This window comes from Schistocerca cancellata, chromosome 6, assembly GCF_023864275.1.
Source record: "Schistocerca cancellata isolate TAMUIC-IGC-003103 chromosome 6, iqSchCanc2.1, whole genome shotgun sequence".
Classification (NCBI taxonomy): Eukaryota; Metazoa; Arthropoda; class Insecta; order Orthoptera; family Acrididae; genus Schistocerca; species Schistocerca cancellata.
This window is the reverse complement of record NC_064631.1, coordinates 48745156-48754828: the sequence shown is the minus strand read 5'-3', so window position 1 is coordinate 48754828 and position 9673 is coordinate 48745156. Positions and strand designations below refer to the sequence as shown.

General features: G+C 45.6%; 1 pseudogene; it reads left to right on the top strand.

Moving 5' to 3' along the window:
* The first annotated feature begins 6886 nt into the window (after positions 1-6886).
* Positions 6887-7004, top strand: LOC126089882 (5S ribosomal RNA; annotated as a pseudogene).
* Positions 7005-9673: the final 2669 nt, after the last annotated feature.

Here is a 9673-nt window from a genome sequence, read left to right as displayed (position 1 = left end):
CACTTTCCCTGCATTACTCCTCGCCATTGCGGCACTTGCTTGACCTGCAACCTGCAACCCCACTTAAAATAAACTAAGTTACATTGCGCACACTACACTTACTGCCTATAAATCACTTGATTGCTGCACTTCTTGCATCTGAACTGGCAGCAATTGGATGACCTTAGGCTCTTAATGTTTTGTGTCTGATCGCAGCCACTAACAGTAAAAATAATAAAAATACTGTGCGCAGCACTATAGCGGCCCTTATGTAGTTACTGCTGTGTCGTGCAGTCAATTAATTCATCTATCCGTTTCGAAGCGAGTAACCATGCAATTTCTCGACTACTGTGGATACTATGTACAACTTGAAGAAGATATCTTTTTGAGATATTTAGGATTTGCTATGTACACTCCTGGAAATGGAAAAAAGAACACATTGACACCGGTGTGTCAGACCCACCATACTTGCTCCGGACACTGCGAGAGGGCTGTACAAGCAATGATCACACGCACGGCACAGCGGACACACCAGGAACCGCGGTGTTGGCCGTCGAATGGCGCTAGCTGCGCAGCATTTGTGCACCGCCGCCGTCATTGTCAGCCAGTTTGCCGTGGCATACGGAGCTCCATCGCAGTCTTTAACACTGGTAGCATGCCGCGACAGCGTGGACGTCAACAGTATGTGCAGTTGACGGACTTTGAGCGAGGGCGTATAGTGGGCATGCTGGAGGCCGGGTGGACGTACCGCCGAATTGCTCAACACGTGGGGCGTGAGGTCTCCACAGTACATCGATGTTGTCGCCAGTGGTCGGCGGAAGGTGCACGTGCCCGTCGACCTGGGACCGGGCCGCAGCAACGCACGGATGCACGCCAAGACCGTAGGATCCTACGCAGTGCCGTAGGGGACCGCACCGCCACTTCCCAGCAAATTAGGGACACTGTTGCTCCTGGGGTATCGGCGAGGACCATTCGCAACCGTCTCCATGAAGCTGGGCTACGGTCCCGCACACCGTTAGGCCGTCTTCCGCTCACGCCCCAACATCGTGCAGCCCGCCTCCAGTGGTGTCGCGACAGGCGTGAATGGAGGGACGAATGGAGATGTGTCGTCTTCAGCGATGAGAGTCGCTTCTGCCTTGGTGCCAATGATGGTCGTGTGCGTGTTTGGCGCCGTGCAGGTGAGCGCCACAATCAGGACTGCATACGACCGAGGCACACAGGGCCAACACCCGGCATCATGGTGTGGGGAGCGATCTCCTACACTGGCCGTACACCACTGGTGATCGTCGAGGGGACACTGAATAGTGCACGGTACATCCAAACCGTCATCGAAACCATCGTTCTACCATTCCTAGACCGGCAAGGGAACTTGCTGTTCCAACAGGACAATGCACGTCCGCATGTATCCCGTGCCACCCAACGTGCTCTAGAAGGTGTAAGTCAACTACCCTGGCCAGCAAGATCTCCGGATCTGTCCCCCGTTGAGCATGTTTGGGACTGGATGAGGCGTCGTCTCACGCGGTCTGCACGTCCAGCACGAACGCTGGTCCAACTGAGGCGCCAGGTGGAAATGGCATGGCAAGCCGTTCCACAGGACTACATCCAGCATCTCTACGATCGTCTCCATGGGAGAATAGCAGCCTGCATTGCTGCGAAAGGTGGATATACACTGTACTAGTGCCGACATTGTGCATGCTCTGTTGCCTGTGTCTATGTGCCTGTGGTTCTGTCAGTGTGATCATGTGATGTATCTGACCCCAGGAATGTGTCAATAAAGTTTCCCCTTCCTGGGACAATGAATTCACGGTGTTCTTATTTCAATTTCCAGGAGTGTATATGTCCCACTTTTACTATCTGCGATGTACAGGACAAAGCACAACATATGTGCCTAATGGATGGAATATGTGAGGTACCTGTAACCTCCACAGCATTAATGTTATTAATTGAGAAATGTAATTACTGATAACTTATGTAATCAATATGAAGCTCTTACAAAATTGTGAAAATAGTAATGATCTTTTGAAGATAATTTAGTTTCATGACTGAAACAGTAATCATTTAGTTTTTACCCCTAAGAAAATTTCTATTCACCCCTCAGGGGGTAATTACCCCCAGGTTCGGAACGACTGCATTAGGATAACGTGTTTTGTCCTCAAGAGAGGGTTAATCACAACACTGGCACCTTCTTGGGGCAGATTTAAAAACACTTACACTGAAAGTACAGTATTGGTACCTCAGTGGCACAAGCTTAAAAATATTTTCGTTGATCAATTGGCAGAAGAGGTAAGGAAATATCTTAACCATTCAAATAACAATTTTTTGTCTCTAAACAAACCAGAATTTTACAATTAGTTAATGATTTAGCGAAACATTTGAACTTGCCGCATCAATTCAACTAGAACAGGAAAACTGCAGGCAATTACTGTTTTCGAGACATCATGAAGCGGCATTCCGAATTTACACGGAAGATGCTGTGTATCGTAGAAATCCTTAAGCACAAAATTGCACGACCTTACTTCCCGAAATGAGTCGAACAACGTACCAGTTTCTCCAAAGTGTATCTCGGGTCGTGTGCGCAACTCTAATCTCAGAAGAACGCTAGCTTCCACGGAAGAGTACAAACAAACTTTCTTTTCTTCGGACAATCTGCTCTTTGATTAATACAAAGAGGTGGATAACGGCTGAAGCGATGGTAAGACTGGTTCTCTACTTAACGTCGGCCACACACAAACGCAGACGGCCATCAGTAAGTAGCTGCAAATGAGAGAACAATCTTAGTTCCCTTTCTAATACGAACAGTATTGGAACACTTTGTTTTTCTTTTATGACGTCTTGTAAGTAGGCTGTTCAGGTTTTTATATTGGTAACGCCACGTAACGCTTGGTATGAAAATCACTGGCTGTGCTGTGTGCAGTCTGTAGCTAGTTAGCATTGTTGTCTGCCATTGTAGTGTTGGGCAGCGGCAGCTGGATGTGAACAGCGCATAGCGTTGCGCAGTTGGAGGTGAGCCGCCAGCAGTGGTGGATGTGGGGAGAGAGATGGCGGAGTTTTGATATTTGTAAGAATGGATGTTATGAACTGCTATATATATTATGACTATTAAGGTAAATACATTGTTTGTTCTCTATTAAAATCTTTCATTTGCTAACTATCCCTATCAGTAGTTAGTGCCTTCCATAGTTTGAATCTTTTATTTAGCTGGCAGTAGTGGCACTCGCTGTATTGCAGTAGTTCGAGTAAGGAAGATTTTTGGTGAGGTAAGTGATTTGTGAAACGTATAGGTTAATGTTAGTCAGGGCCATTCTTTTGTAGGGATTTTTGAAAGTCAGATTGCGTTGCGCTAAAAATATTGTGTGTCAGTTTAAGCATAGTCTTGTATAATTTTACTAAGGGGACGTTTCAGTCTTTGCTCACTTGCATTGATATTCGAAGAGTCTAGTCAAAGTCATTCGCCACGTGTTATAAAACTTCTGTACCAATTAGGTGTAACCTCCACGCGTTGGTGAGATCCACTGTGGCACTAGTATGTACACTATGTGATCAAGAGAATCAGAATATTCACGTGTCATGCCGTATTCCACCGCTAGATGTCACAACAGGCAGACCCGCCAGTAAAAAAGGAGGTGGGGAGTACTGCTGTGTCAGGAGAGAAGGAGTAACAGCAGAATTTCAGGGAAGCTCAGTGACTTCGAACGCTTCTTAAGCCACCCAAAACGATCGTTGGCGATGTGATTGTGAAGTGTAAACGCGAAGTAACAACCACAAATAAACCGAGACCAGCCAGACCTCACGTACTGACGGACCATTGTGAAGGGAGCTGGTAAAAAATCACATTAAATCAGTAGGAAGATCACTCGTGTGTCCCAAGGGGCTAAGAGAAGTCCATGGAGTATGGAGATAGAAAGCTGGAGTGCAATCGTCGAGCAGCTCCTCATATCTTAGGCAATGCTAAGTACACTATGTGATCAAAAGTATCCGGACACCCCCGAAAAGATACTTTTCCATGTTAGGTGCATTGTACTGCCACCTACTGTCAGGTCCTCCATATCAGCGACCTCAGTATCATTAAGGGTCTCCGGAACGCCCTATACTTGCAATGTTAAAATAACGCTTATAAATTACATCTTTCCTCACAAAGTATTTGTGGTAGGAAGTTGAACTTTTTACAGATTATTTATTGGAATATGGGCTACAACTTAACACAGGGATTTTACAAAATTTTAGTTCAGTTATTAAAGATGATTTTTTTTTCAATTGTAATGAAAATTCACAACATTTTTTTGCAATTTTTTATTTATATATTCAAAAATATACAGTTTTTTGGAAAAAGGCTGTGTTAAATTATGCAGAAGGTACTGTGTAACATTTACTGAAAGTTTGAAACAAATATGTTTGGAAGATCCTTAGAAAACATGTAATTAGTATGAGAAAATAAAAGTTTTGGGAATCGAGCGACAAAGATTGGATTAACTTTTTAGTGCATTCCAGGTCCATGGGATGGATTATCTTCATCCTCTGCAAACTCCTCCTCCAGCTTCCTCTTGTTCCTCCTCCTGTTTACTCTTGCTTGTATTTCTAGACTCTTTACAGCCCTGTCTGCAGCCCGAAGGCGTTCCTTGTCTAAAGCAAGCATCGCTCGTACCATGTTAGAACCTATCTTCATGCCCATATTTCTAAATACCTTGCACCTTACAATGTTGCCATCATTGAAAGTCGCAACAGCAACTTTACTTTTACTCGTTATTATACTTCAACAAAACAGAGACTCAAGAAACAGAATTAATTACGAATATTTTCGAGATACCGACAGAGTAAATAAACATGAAACAATCGACAATCACACCAGCGATATATATTGAACCATCACAGGTTAGCCACAGCACATACTTTATCTCACATCACTAAAATGTACCTGATGAACACGGACGTTAATAATAACACCATTTGACAGCAGTTTAACAGCGCCACAGTGGGTCACGCCCATGTAGAACACATTTCAAAAAAAATTTAAAAATAGTTGTAGTCTTCGGAATTGAATAAATTATATATCTGTTAAAAGGTAATAGTCTGCAGATTCAGAAAACGCAAAAAAGTAAAAATTGAACTTTTCATGATTTTGAGCCTTTCCGGAGCCCCTTAAACATCGTGAGAGAGCAGAATGGTGCGCACCACAGAACTCACGGACTTCGAACGTGGTCGGTTCATTGGGTGTCACTTGTGTCATACGTCTGCACGCCAGATTTCCACACTCCTAAACATCTAGGTCCACTGTCTCCCATGTGATAGTGAAGGGGAAACGTGAAGGGACACGTACAGCACAGAATCGTACAGGCCGATCTTGTCTGTTGACTGACAGAGACCGCTAACAGTTGAAGAGGGTCGTAATGTGTAATAGGCAGACATCTATCCAGACCATCACACAGGAATTCCAAACTACATCAGGATCCACTGCAAGTACTATGACAGTTAGAGGGGAGGTGATAATACTTGGATTTCATGGGCGAGGGGCTGCTCATAAGCCACACATAACGTCAGTAAATGCCAAACGACGCCTCGCATGGTGTAAGGAGGTTAACCATTGGGCGATTGAACAGTGGAGCAACGTTGTATGGAGTGATGAATATCGGTACACAATGGGGCGATCCGATGGCAGGGTGTGGGTATGGCGAATGCCCGGTGAACGGCATCTGCCAGCGTGTGTAGCACCAACAGTAAAATTCGGAGGTGGCGATGTTATGGTGTGGTCGTGTTTCTCATGGAGGGGGCTTGCACCCCTTGTTGTATTGCGTGGCACTATCACAGCTCAGGCCTACAATGATGTTTTAAGCACCTTCTTGCTTCTCGCTGTCGAAGAGCAATTGGGGGATATTGATTGCATCTTTCAACACTATCGAGCACCTGTTCATAATGCACGGACTGTGGTGGCGTGGTTACACGGCAGTAGGGTCGCTGTTATGGACTGGCCCGCACAGAGTCCTGACCTGAATCCTGTAGAACACCTTTGGGATGATTTGGAACGCCCACCTCGTGCCAGGCCTCACCGACCGACATCGATACCTCTCCTCACTGCAGCACTCCGTGAAGAATGGGCTGCCATTCCGCAAGAAACCTTCCAGCAGCACTCCGTGAAGAATGGGATGCCACTCCGCAAGAAATCTTCCAGCACCTGATTGAACGCATGCCTGCGAGAGTGGAAGTTCTCATCGAGGCTAAGAGTTGGCCAACACCATACTGAATTCCAGCATTACCGATGGAGGGTGCCACGAACTTATAAGTCATTTTCAGCCAGTTGTCCGGATACTTTCGATTACATTGTGTAACACTTCGCGAGGCATAAAGACCGACGCCAATGGGCAGAGGGTGATTCGAAGCGACTGATTTCGACAAAGAATCACGCTGTATCCAGTGGCAATCCGATGGAAGGTTTTGAGTCTGGCGAAATCCTGGAAAACATTTGTAGTGAAAACAGTGAATTACGGAGGAAGTGGTGTTACAGTAATGGGGTATTTTTCGTGGCTTACGTGTGGTCCCCTAACAGCGCTTAAGAAAAGGCTAAATTCGGAAGCATATGAACACATTTTAGAGCACCGTGTACTAAACGGCAGTAGACTAACAGTTCGGACACAATGATTGCATCAGTGTTGCAGTGCACCCTGGCATAAAGTGGCATCTACGAGGCAATCGTTTGTGGAGAATAACATTTCTTAAATGGTCTGAGCCCATGGTCCTGGCCTGAACCCGATGGACCGTTTCTGGTATGAGATAGAACGTTGACTTCGCTCCAGACGCTGATGTCCAACATCGCTACCTTCGCTGCTTTCAGCTCTGCGGAAGACGGCTGCCGTTCCGCCTCCATACAGTACTGAATGGATCCTCGGTAGTTTTCAATCCGTCATAAAAGAGAAGGATCAACGACCTTGCCACAGTGGTAACACCGGTTCTCGTCAGATCACCGAAGTTCAGCGCTGTCGGGCTGGGCTAGCACTTGGATGGGTGTCCATTCGGTCTACCAAGCGTTGTTGGCAAGTGCGCTGAACTTATCCCTCGTGAGGGACACCGAGGAGCTACTTGAGAAGTAGCAGCACCAGTCGAGTAAACTGACAAACGGCCGGGAGAGCGGTGCGCTGACCACAGGCCCCTCCATATCCGCATCCAGTGACACCTGTGGTCTGAGGATGACACGACGGCCGGTCGGTAGCGTTGGGCCTACATGGCCTGTTCGGGCAGAGTTTAGTTTTATAAAGGTGAAGGGTCGACAGACCTCATATCAATGTCCGTAATAGGTGTCCAGATAGTTTTGATCAGATAAGAGTACGATAATACGAGGGTCAATCCAAAAGAAATGCACACTATTTTTGTAAAAATACAGTTTTCATTCTGCATGTGTGAAAGTCTTACAGTGTGTAGATACATCCTTCCCCCTTGTTTTCAAACTTAGTTCAACCTGTTCCCGTGAGTGGCGCCGTCACAGCATGTCTTCAAGATGGCTGCTACACTTGACGTTCGTCAGAAGCAACTTGCTGTCATAGAATTCCTGTGCTGTGAAAACGAGACAGTGGGAAACACCCACAATAGGTTTAAAAAGATGTATGGAGATGCTGCTGTCGATCTTAGTACAGTTAGTCGGTGGGCAAGCAGGTTATGTGATGAAAGCGGACACGGCGGTGTTGAAGATTGTCCTCGCAGCGACAAGACTCGTACTGTACGCACCCCAATGTGCAGAGAGTTAACGAACTGGTGACTGCTGACAGACACATCACAGTGAACCAATTTCACGCTACGTTGGGATAGGGGAAGGAAGTGTTTGCAGAATACTGAAAGTGTTGGCGTTAAAAAAGGTTTGTGCCAGGTGGGTTCCCAGGATGTTGACAGTGGCTCACAAAGAAACAAGCAAAACGGTATGCAGCGAACTTTTGGAACAGTACGATAATGGGGCAGACGAATTTCTTGGAAGAATTGTGACAGGTGATGAAACATGACTCCATCATTTTTCACCAGAGACGAAGAGGCAATCAATGGAGTGGCATCAACCAAGGAAAAAAATTCAAAACCACACCTTCTGCTGGTAAAGTTAGGGCTACGGTGTTTTTCGATTCCGAAGGACTCTTTCTTGTGGACATCATGCCAAGTGGAACCACCATAAATTCTGATGCATATGTGACGACACTGAAGAAACTTCAAGCTCGACTGAGTCGTGTTCGACCACATCGGCAAAAGCAGGATGTTTCGCCGTTGCACGACAATGCACGGCCACATGTCAGTCAAAAAACCATGGAAGCGATTACAAAACCTGGCTCCATGTGACTATCATCTCTTTGGGAAACTGAAAGACTCTCTTCGTGGAACAAGGCTTGAAGATGATGACTACCTTGTGCACGCTGCCAAACAGTTGGTCCAAAATTTTACCGTGCGGGCATACTGGCGCTGGTTCCAAGATGGCGTAAGGCAGTTGAGACGGATGGAAATTATGTGGAGAAATGAAAATATTGTTCCTAAAGGATGTATCTACACACTGTAAAACTTTCAAACCTGTAGAATAAAAGATGGATTTTAAAATAAATGTTATGCGTTTCTTTTGGAGTGATCCTCGTACATTCGACTGTCCTGTGTAAAAAACCTCTAATCACCTTAGTGCGTTCGATGGAAAGCGGCGCACCTTGACGTGTTTTGATAACACAGCTTGCCATTTAAATACCATTTACCAAACTTTTTCTAAGCACTTTGAATTGCTAAGGTGTTTCTAAGAAGAGTCTACAGGAGTGGAGATAGATGCCGCTAACCGTGTTACGCCTGCTAAATGCACAGGGCTGGATGTAGGCGACGGACTCTTTGTGTTCGCTGCGAGCCAGACCAGCTGAGAGGGCCTTCTCGCAGCTCGCGATGCGAAACAAAGGGCCAGCGAGCTCCCCTACACGCACCTAACTGATTCAATTCCCTCCCATTGCGCACTGGACTTGAGTACGTGCGTCGAGCGCTCTTCGCGATTCGCCACAGGCCGGAGTAGTTTGACACTCGGCTCCCATTGTTCTTTTGTCGGGCCACTTGCAGTACCTGCAGCAAATGAAGTGGATCGTCCTTGTTCCCGTATCTCAGAACAAAAGTCGGTTACAGTCTTTCATCGCAATGGCTATACAGTGCATGGGGGCTTAATAAAAGTGCAATAATTTTAATAGCTGTGTGTCCGGTTACGAAGTCTCGTAACCGGTTGGCCCTGAGTAGTATTAGTACGCAATGTGACTGCATAACATAACAATAAAGAATGAAGAGAAATTTACGTTAACACAATTGATTGATTAAGTCCCCTGCAACTATAATAGCTACGAAACAACAAAGCACAAGTGTAACTGTTCTGTGTGTGGAAGTGTGATTCAACGTACATGTATCTGGCACGGTTCTTCCTCAATACGAGAAGGTATTTTAAACACCATTTACAATGCACTAATTGAAAAACCAGAGATAATATAATTGCACGTAGAAACCAGAATTACAAGTCTAATAAATGCCAGCTGCTTTGTTGACTGTACCTGTGACCAAGAGGCATTGTCATTAAAGAAATGTGAAATAATTTTTTTACCTCCGTATATATTGACGAAAAATACACTGTGATCGTTGCAACATATTCCATCTATACACGAACCGAACAGCATCTACTCTCTCACCCAACAGAACAACAACTGCACTCGACATCCTCTGA